Genomic DNA, 7,948 nt, shown 5'->3' with positions numbered 1-7,948 from the left:
TTTTGATGGAGATGATACATAAACATTAGCCATCAGTGTGTAATACCTCCAGGAAGGTATGGTACCATGATGATACATTCGTAAAGTATAAGCCTTTTGCTATTTGTTTCTTAAAAATGTTTTCCTCTTAAGAAAGAAGGAATTACCAGAAAAATAAGAAAAAAATATTTAAGAATGATAAATAATATAAGAATACATTTAAAGCTATTATATCAAAAGACTGAAAATGTGACAGCCTTGATAATAATACTAGCCCAGACTATATACAAACATATTCTTTGTTCCTGGTTTTCTTTTTAAAATGATTTTATATATCTGGTGCTGCTGTGGTCCTTGTCATCTAGTACTTTGCTTTTTGATATGGGGAGCACTACAGACAGAGCTTTGTTTAAAAGGGGTCATTTATTCACTGAAGTTGTTACCAGAAGGTCATTTACATAATTTAAAAAACAATTATCAGCGCATTTATTTTGCCATCTCTTGTGTGAGGCACCTACTGCAGGATTTTTGGACAGAATAGGTGTCACCTAAATAAAATACACTGTGTTACTATAGTAGTATAGATCGCTCAGTTCGATCACCAAAGTCTTACAATTTCAGAGAGTGACCATTGTTGCAAAATAGATGTTAAATTTTTCCATTATGGTATTTATAAAGAATTGACATGAAATCATTGTTAGTCAGTGGCATTTCAATGATAAATGGGAGCTTAATGAGGAACAACAGTAGCAAATGCAAACTTCTCACTTTCATACTAAATTTCTACTCTGCCAAGGTCACCACCACTGTGAGCAATGAAGAAAAGCACATATTGTAGTTTAAATGCTTTTTTCCAGTGCTAATGACATTATCAGACACGAAACAGCTGACACTTCTTTGATGAACAGAGAAAAACAAATTTACTCCAAGACACACACAAGATCTGCATACACTTACAGTATTTGTCTATTTTTCCTTTGTAAAATGACAGGTAGTATGAGTCCCTTCGGTATAATTGTTGTACCATGATGAATAAATATATATCACATTTCTAGGAGATCTTACATGTGGCACAGTTACAGACAGATTTGATTAGAGCATTTTATGCCATGAAAGGAGGTTACAAATTATAAATACAGTGACAATATTTCTCTGTGGGATAGGGTTGTTTGGAAATCTTTAAGTAGGTCAGACATTTTACTTACATAACCTAATAGAGAACTATATGGTGCCACAAGCTAAATTACATTTGTCAAGTAAGTAAGCAAATTACATTTTGGGCTGCATTATTCTTGATTTTTTGACTTTGTGTACAGATGGCAAACAATGGGACGCTTAGTCATTAATGTAAATTAGCAGGGAACTAGTGCAGTATGAAACCATTGTATCTGTACATGCATATATACCACTCCATGCTCCTACCATTAAGTGTGATGGGGACCCAGCTGGGTCAAATAAGCCATGCTTGGACCATTGCTATTAAAAACCTTCTTTCTCCACTAATGGACATGGACAGGAGAGGAGAGAGGGTGGGAAGGCCACGGTCTAATTCCTTGAGTTTGCCGCCAACAAAAAAGTTTACCTATTTTCAGACTCTTGAAGCTGTTCCAGTATTAGATGGATTGTAAAAGGAATAGAAATGACAGGAAGATTGTAGGGATTTTTCTGAGTGACCTGAAAAATGAGAATGGCTTTTCCAGATCTTTCCAACATTCCTGACGTTGGCCCAAAGAAGGAAGGCGTTTTGCATCTAATAGTATTTCAGTAGAGAATCCAGAATGTGCTACTGGAAAAAAAGTTTCCTTTGAAAACATCTTGGCTACTAGAGGAAAAAAATTAGACTGTCATTGTGATTGTTAAATTATCTGAGGTAGTGAAGGATACTATTGAAAGGGGCATTGAAAATGATGGATTATACCTATTTGCTACATGTTGGCAAAATAGATGCATAATACTGAACTTTCTAGTGTTCCTCCTTTTTAATCCTAATGATTTGCTGGCAGAAGGCCTATAACAATAAGGGAAAACTGCATAACTAAACAAAGCAACCACTTAGTACAAAAATGAAAGAGTTAATACTCTTAATCTGTTAGAAAACCATGTTTTTATTTTAAATAATATTAGTCACCTTTGAAACAAGTAATTGTATTCATTGTTTGAGGTCAGAACAGGTATACTTTGTTTGCATAACTTATACAGTGTATAGTTTGTTTTGCTTTTGCTGGATGTAGAGTGCACCAGTGAAGTTAACAGATGTGGAAGTACTCCATGACTACATCCATAAGGTAGGTCTTCTCTTTTTGAAATTCATGCATATCTCCAACTGCAGTTCACACCAATTACTTGCGCACATCTTGGTGTCTAAAACATGTGATGAAAGTCTTTCTTAAGTAAATGATTCACAACAAGTAAAAAACAAGCAAAGTCTCTTCATCATTGACATTTTCTGCTGTTACAGGAAGTACAGTATCTGAGCACAAGATCAAGATTATGAAACAATTGTTATGATAATTGAAGTAATGGGAGAAATACCCAAATCAGTCATGAAGACTGGCAATTTAAATTACGATAGAAGCCTTGCTTTGTCTATCATATAAATACATTTTTGGTTGAGTGAGCTGGCTCCCCTGATGGACAAAGAACAAAACAAAAATGTGTGAAAAATTGGGAAGAGAGAAGCTTCTTCTGAAAAGAGTAATCTAGAATAACCAAGGGTATTTTTTAGGTTTGAGGAGCCCCATTTCAAATATTTGTTTTATAATGAACAATAAAAAATACTCATTAATTGCCTAATCATAATCTTCTATAATTTCTTGGCTGCCTGCCAAAAATGAAATTTACTAGCCAGACTGATGGCTGGTTACCACCCAGATGCACTTAGTTCAACTCTTCTCTTGATGGCTTTCCTGTGGCTTCTTTTGAAAGGACTTTTCCTGTGTTTTCTAATCCTCTATCTTCTCTGCTGACACAAAGGCCGCTGGCAGACATTACACTTCACTTGTGATTAACTAGTTAATGACATCTGGGCTGGGGATGGAAATTACACATAAACCAGTATAAGTGATAGGAAACTGGTTCAAATCTGTAACATAATAGAAATTCAGTGCAAATAAACCACTTTCAAAATTCTGAAACCATTTTAAAATAAACCTGGATGGAGGTAGTATCAGACTTAACTGATTTCATAGATTTCACAGACATTAGGGCTGGAAGGGACCTTGGAAAATCATTGCGTCCAGCCCCCTGACCAAAAGGGCAGGAAGTCAGCTGGGGTCAAAGGATCCCAGCAACATAAACATCCAATTTTCTCTTGAAGGCGTTCAATGTAGGTGCTTGAACGACCTCTGGTGGCAGTCTATTCCAAACCTTGGGGGCTCGGACAGTAAAGAAGTTCTTCCTTATGTCCAGGCTGAAATGGTCTTGAGGAGTTTATAACTGTTTGACCTTGTCATCCCTTGGGGCGCTCTGGTGAACAAATGTTCCTCCAGATCCTGGGGGTCACCCCTGATAAACTTATAGGTGGCCATCAGATCACCCCTGAGCCTGTGCTTTTCCAGGCTGAAGAGTCCCATGGCTCTCAGCCTCTCGTCATAAGGTCTGTTTTCCTGACCTCTGATCACACGCGTGGCTCTCCTCTGGACTCTCTCAAGCTTCTCCACATCCTTTTTGAATTGTGGAGCCCAAAGGTTAAATTGGTTTATTGAACTTCTGTCCAAGATCCCCTCCAGATTCAAGCTAACTCAATAGTCTCCCAGCATCCCAGCATGCTTTGCACCTCGCCGCATACCCCCCTCGCAGGGTGGATGGGCTAGCTGTGGCCCAAGCTGTCTTCTCAAGATGAGCAGGGAGGCATGTTCTAGTCCGCCTCTCCTGCTTCTAGCCTGAGCCACTGCAGGCATGTGGCTGCATTTCCAGTGTCAAAAGTTAATGTCTGTTCACTTGCTTATTGGTTCAATCTATGCAGGTTAGACTAATTTGCAAAGATTGAATTGATTCACCCTTGGGCTTTTTGACTGTCTGTACTTAGTCCTTAAATTGTAATCCAGTCACACATCAATGCAATTAATAGTGCAATAAAACAAGGACTGAACCACAAAGTTATTCCACAAAGGGCACATTTACACATGACACTACATCACTGTAGCAATGCGCTACAGTGGGCATAAATCGTGACGCTGCAGCTACGTTGCCATAGCAACACACTCTTTCGGTATAGCGCGTTGCTACAGCAATGTAGCAGCTAAAAATAACTGTGTGCTGCTGGCACAGCGCAGTAAAGACTGTTATTGCGCCATCATTTAGTACTTCCAAAAGGAAGTATTATTAAATGACAGTGTAGTAACAACAGCACCATAGGGGTCTGTGTAGATATGCCCAAAATGTGTGTAACTTGGTAGCCGGCTCCCATTGTGCCTTAAACTGCATATGTAGGTAGGCATCAGCTAGTCATAGCTCCCAGCCTTGGGAGCCCTGGGAGCCTTTGACTAGCTGTGGGGGTGCATCAGAGCCCTTGACTTCACTGTGTTCCCAGCCTTCAGGGTACAGTGGAGCCTTTGATTTCGCTGCACCCTGGAGGCTGGGCATGGCAGCTGATTGGGGTGCCCAGCCTCAGGGTGCATCAGAATCAAGGACTCCTGTGTAGCTCTGAGGCAGGAAGTGGCAATCAGCTGATCTGTGCTCCCAGCTTCAGGGGTCCATCGAAACCCTTGTCTCCAATGTACTCCCAAGGGTGGGAGCCAAGGATCAGCTGTCTAATCAACAGCAAGGGGCAGGGGTAGCCCCTATTTGCCATGCCAGCAGCCAGAACCAACCCTAGGGAGGTGCGGGGCCTGGGGCAAATCAGCCTGTGTGGGGCCCCCTTAACACTGTGCAGGGCCATAGTACCCCTGCAGAGGGGGAGGGGGTTTCTGTGCTTCTTCCGCAGCATGGGACTGAGCCACCAGCTCTGGGTAGGCCCCATGGGAGGGGCTGCAGCCACTCCGCCTGGCTCTGCAGGGCCCCCCCAAAGCGCGGGGCCTGGGGTGGTTGTCCTGATTCACCATACCCTAGGGACAGCTCTGCCAGCAGCACCCCCTTCCTCCTTCCCTCCCCGCCAAGCTATGCCACCAGGTCAAAGCAGCCACAAGGACTGCTGGTTCCCCAGAGGGAGCCGGCATTTTATTTTCAGTAATTTTTTTTTTCCACGCAGCCTGCCCAAAATTGCAGTTTTCGCAAAATTGCAATTTCAATAGGTCCCTATTTATACAAGAAGGCTGAATTTATTCAGTACCTGCAGATGTTCATGAATCTGTGAACAGTGGTGACTAGTGAGCTGGATCTTCAACTACTGCATTGTTTAGTCCTATCAACAGCAATAAAGCATAGCATCAGTGAAATGCATGCACATACCTCTCCCCTACAGTCCTGCCATTCTTTGGTTGAAACCTCATTTTTCCAGTCATTTTTAACTAGGGCTTTGTGCAGCAGACCTTGTCTCTGCCACCATAGCTACAGTGGCTCAGGGTCTGAAAATATCTCCCCCTGTCACTAATGTAGCTATGCTGGCAAAACTCCCAATGTTGACACAGTCTGCCAGCAGAAGAAGGCTTCTCCTAGCAAGGTTTCTGCTGTTCAGGGGGGCGCATGTAATGTAGGAAGAAGAAAAATGCCTTCTAACAGCAGATCTGCATCTACTGGAGGGATCTTTGCTGCTCTAATGTAACTACTATTTTTAAAGTTCTGTTGTGTAGGCTAAGCCTCAGTCTTTCCCTTATATGTGTATCTCCTGCTTGAGGATGCAAGTCTTTCTAAAATCCATTCAGGATCTTTGTTCTCTCACAAGTTCTCCCCCCACATGCCCAGCCATGCACACTTTGAAAAACTACTCCAGAGAACTCAGCAGGGGATCAGAGACAGAATATCAGATTGAATAGCTCTTGCATTGTCCCTTAAGTGCTGTTAAATGGGGACCAGTCTTGAGCTACTGCTACACTTCCTGCTTGGTTTTCCAACAGCCCACAATTAAACTTAACCAACATATTTATACAGTAACTTTCTCAATAACCAGCACACAGACACATGCAGTATTGTGAATATATTACAGAGCAGCTCCAGGTCTGTCAGACAGGAAAAACTGATAATGCAACCAAGGAAGATAACTGAGTATTCTTTGTCACCCTTTGCTGTTGATTCTTTGTCACCCTTGTCACCCTTTAACCTAAGAAATACAGTGTCACTGGGCCAACTCTCAGCCCATTGAGAGTGCTTTTTCCAGTTAAAACTCTCATTTGAGTTAACTGCAAGACTTCACAAGGGATTGTAGTTTCTGGTCCTTTTATTTTACTAAAAAGCTACAGGAATTGAAGCTGGACAGGAAAAGAAAACAGGAAAAATCATTGGGAACTATGCTGTATCTGTTAAGTGTAATACTATACTTTGCAAGCCAGAATCTGTTTTCCACAGAACAGTAACATGTTGTATAAATGTTCTTACATAGGGAAACCTTTATTCCTTACAATTTGAGTACATCCTGTATAAATATTTTTCTGCCTTCTCCCTCCTGCTTTGTGTGGTGGTTGGACTCAAAGCCATATTGTTAAACAACTTAATTTCTTTGAAGTTTTATCTATTACGGTACAGTATAAGGCACCAAAGCATCTAACAGCTGTTTCAGTTGCCTGCAGAAAAGCTTGCATAATGCAGTTGTAATTTTGTTTAATACTGTAATATATTTTTCATGCACATAAAGCTTGATATGACCTAGGGCAAGGGTGTCAAGGGTATGGCCCATGGGCTGAATCTGGCCCTCAGAACAAATCATATAACCCACAGGGCTCCTAGAAGGGCCAGGAATTTGGGGATGGGGTGAGTGGGGGTGAGGCCTGTTGCTGAATTCCAGCATATTGAGCCCCATTGGGGATGTATGTTGGTGCTGAAGGGCTGAGCAATATTAATTTGCATTCAGCTAACTGAATCTTACTAAACCAATGTCCCAGCAAGAAGGCAGAGAACACTAAAGAGAATAAGCCATAAAACAGAGACCCTGGCAACTTGGGGTCCTGACAAACTTGCATAATCTTTTGTAAGGGCAGAGGTGTCATCGTAGGCCAGGGGTAGGCAAAATACAGCCTGTGGGCCACATTTGGCCCCCCAACTGATTGGATCTGGACCACAGGTGGGCTTCCACCAACTGAATGATGAATCCGGCTTGCAGGTGGCCTGGGGCTGCTTCCAGCATGCTAGGTGCTCTCTTTCTCTCTGGGCTGGGGTTGCCACCAGTGCAGAAGTAGAAACATGCCCTCCATGCCCCAAGTCTGGATCTGGCAGCTGTCAACTCCCAGGAGGGGAAGGGGATGGGTCGTGCTACAGCTGCAGGTGGGTTCAAGGCTTACATGCTGGTCGCAGCCTGCAGCTGTAGCATCCCCTGCACCCCCTTGGACCTGGAAGCTGCTGGCCATGGTTGAACAGCTGTGGATGCAGCCAGCAGCAGCTGCTGGGTCTGGAATTGGGGTGGGGGAAGGGAGGGGGGAATGCAGGGCCTGCTAAAATTGCAGGTAGGTTCTGGCTTCTGCATTGGTTGCAGCGAGGGAAGGATGGGGGGAGAGAGAGAGAGAGAGATAGAGAGAGGGACGGTGGCCCTCAACAGGTCACCAAAATTCTTAAAGTGGCCTGCCAGCCCAAATAATTGCCCACCCCGTCCTAGGCCCACTCATGTCATTACATTTGGCCTTCCGAGATGTTTCAGCTATATGTAGTATTCTTTATCACTTCTGGCTCTAGACTCCTGTGAAGCATAACTCTTTACTCTTAAACAGCTACTGCATTTGCTCTCAGCGAGAAGTGACATTCTCCTTAACTTTTAAGAGTGCTCTGAGGCTTATTTAATTATTATTTGTAAAATCTTTCAAGACAGGGGTCAGCAACATTTTTGGGCAGAGTGCCAAAAACACCTGCAACTTTGACTTGTAAGATGTTGGTGTGCCGGGGGCAG

General features: G+C 42.8%; 1 long non-coding RNA gene across 1 annotated transcript; it reads right to left on the bottom strand.

Moving 5' to 3' along the window:
• Positions 1–2,064: 2,064 nt before the first annotated feature.
• LOC109291299 lies at positions 2,065–6,123 on the bottom strand. The gene is made up of 3 exons (XR_002095806.1): positions 5,249–6,123; positions 2,821–2,956; positions 2,065–2,340 (listed from the first exon to the last, which is right to left on the bottom strand). It is a non-coding gene; the product is annotated as an uncharacterized LOC109291299 (long non-coding RNA).
• Positions 6,124–7,948: the final 1,825 nt, after the last annotated feature.

Source organism: Gavialis gangeticus, unplaced genomic scaffold, assembly GCF_001723915.1.
Source record: "Gavialis gangeticus isolate Ggan-Ray unplaced genomic scaffold, GavGan_comp1, whole genome shotgun sequence".
In the NCBI taxonomy this organism is placed as follows: Eukaryota; Metazoa; Chordata; order Crocodylia; family Gavialidae; genus Gavialis; species Gavialis gangeticus.
The sequence above is the reverse complement of the archived record's forward strand: the minus strand, read 5'-3'. Positions and strand labels throughout refer to the sequence as shown.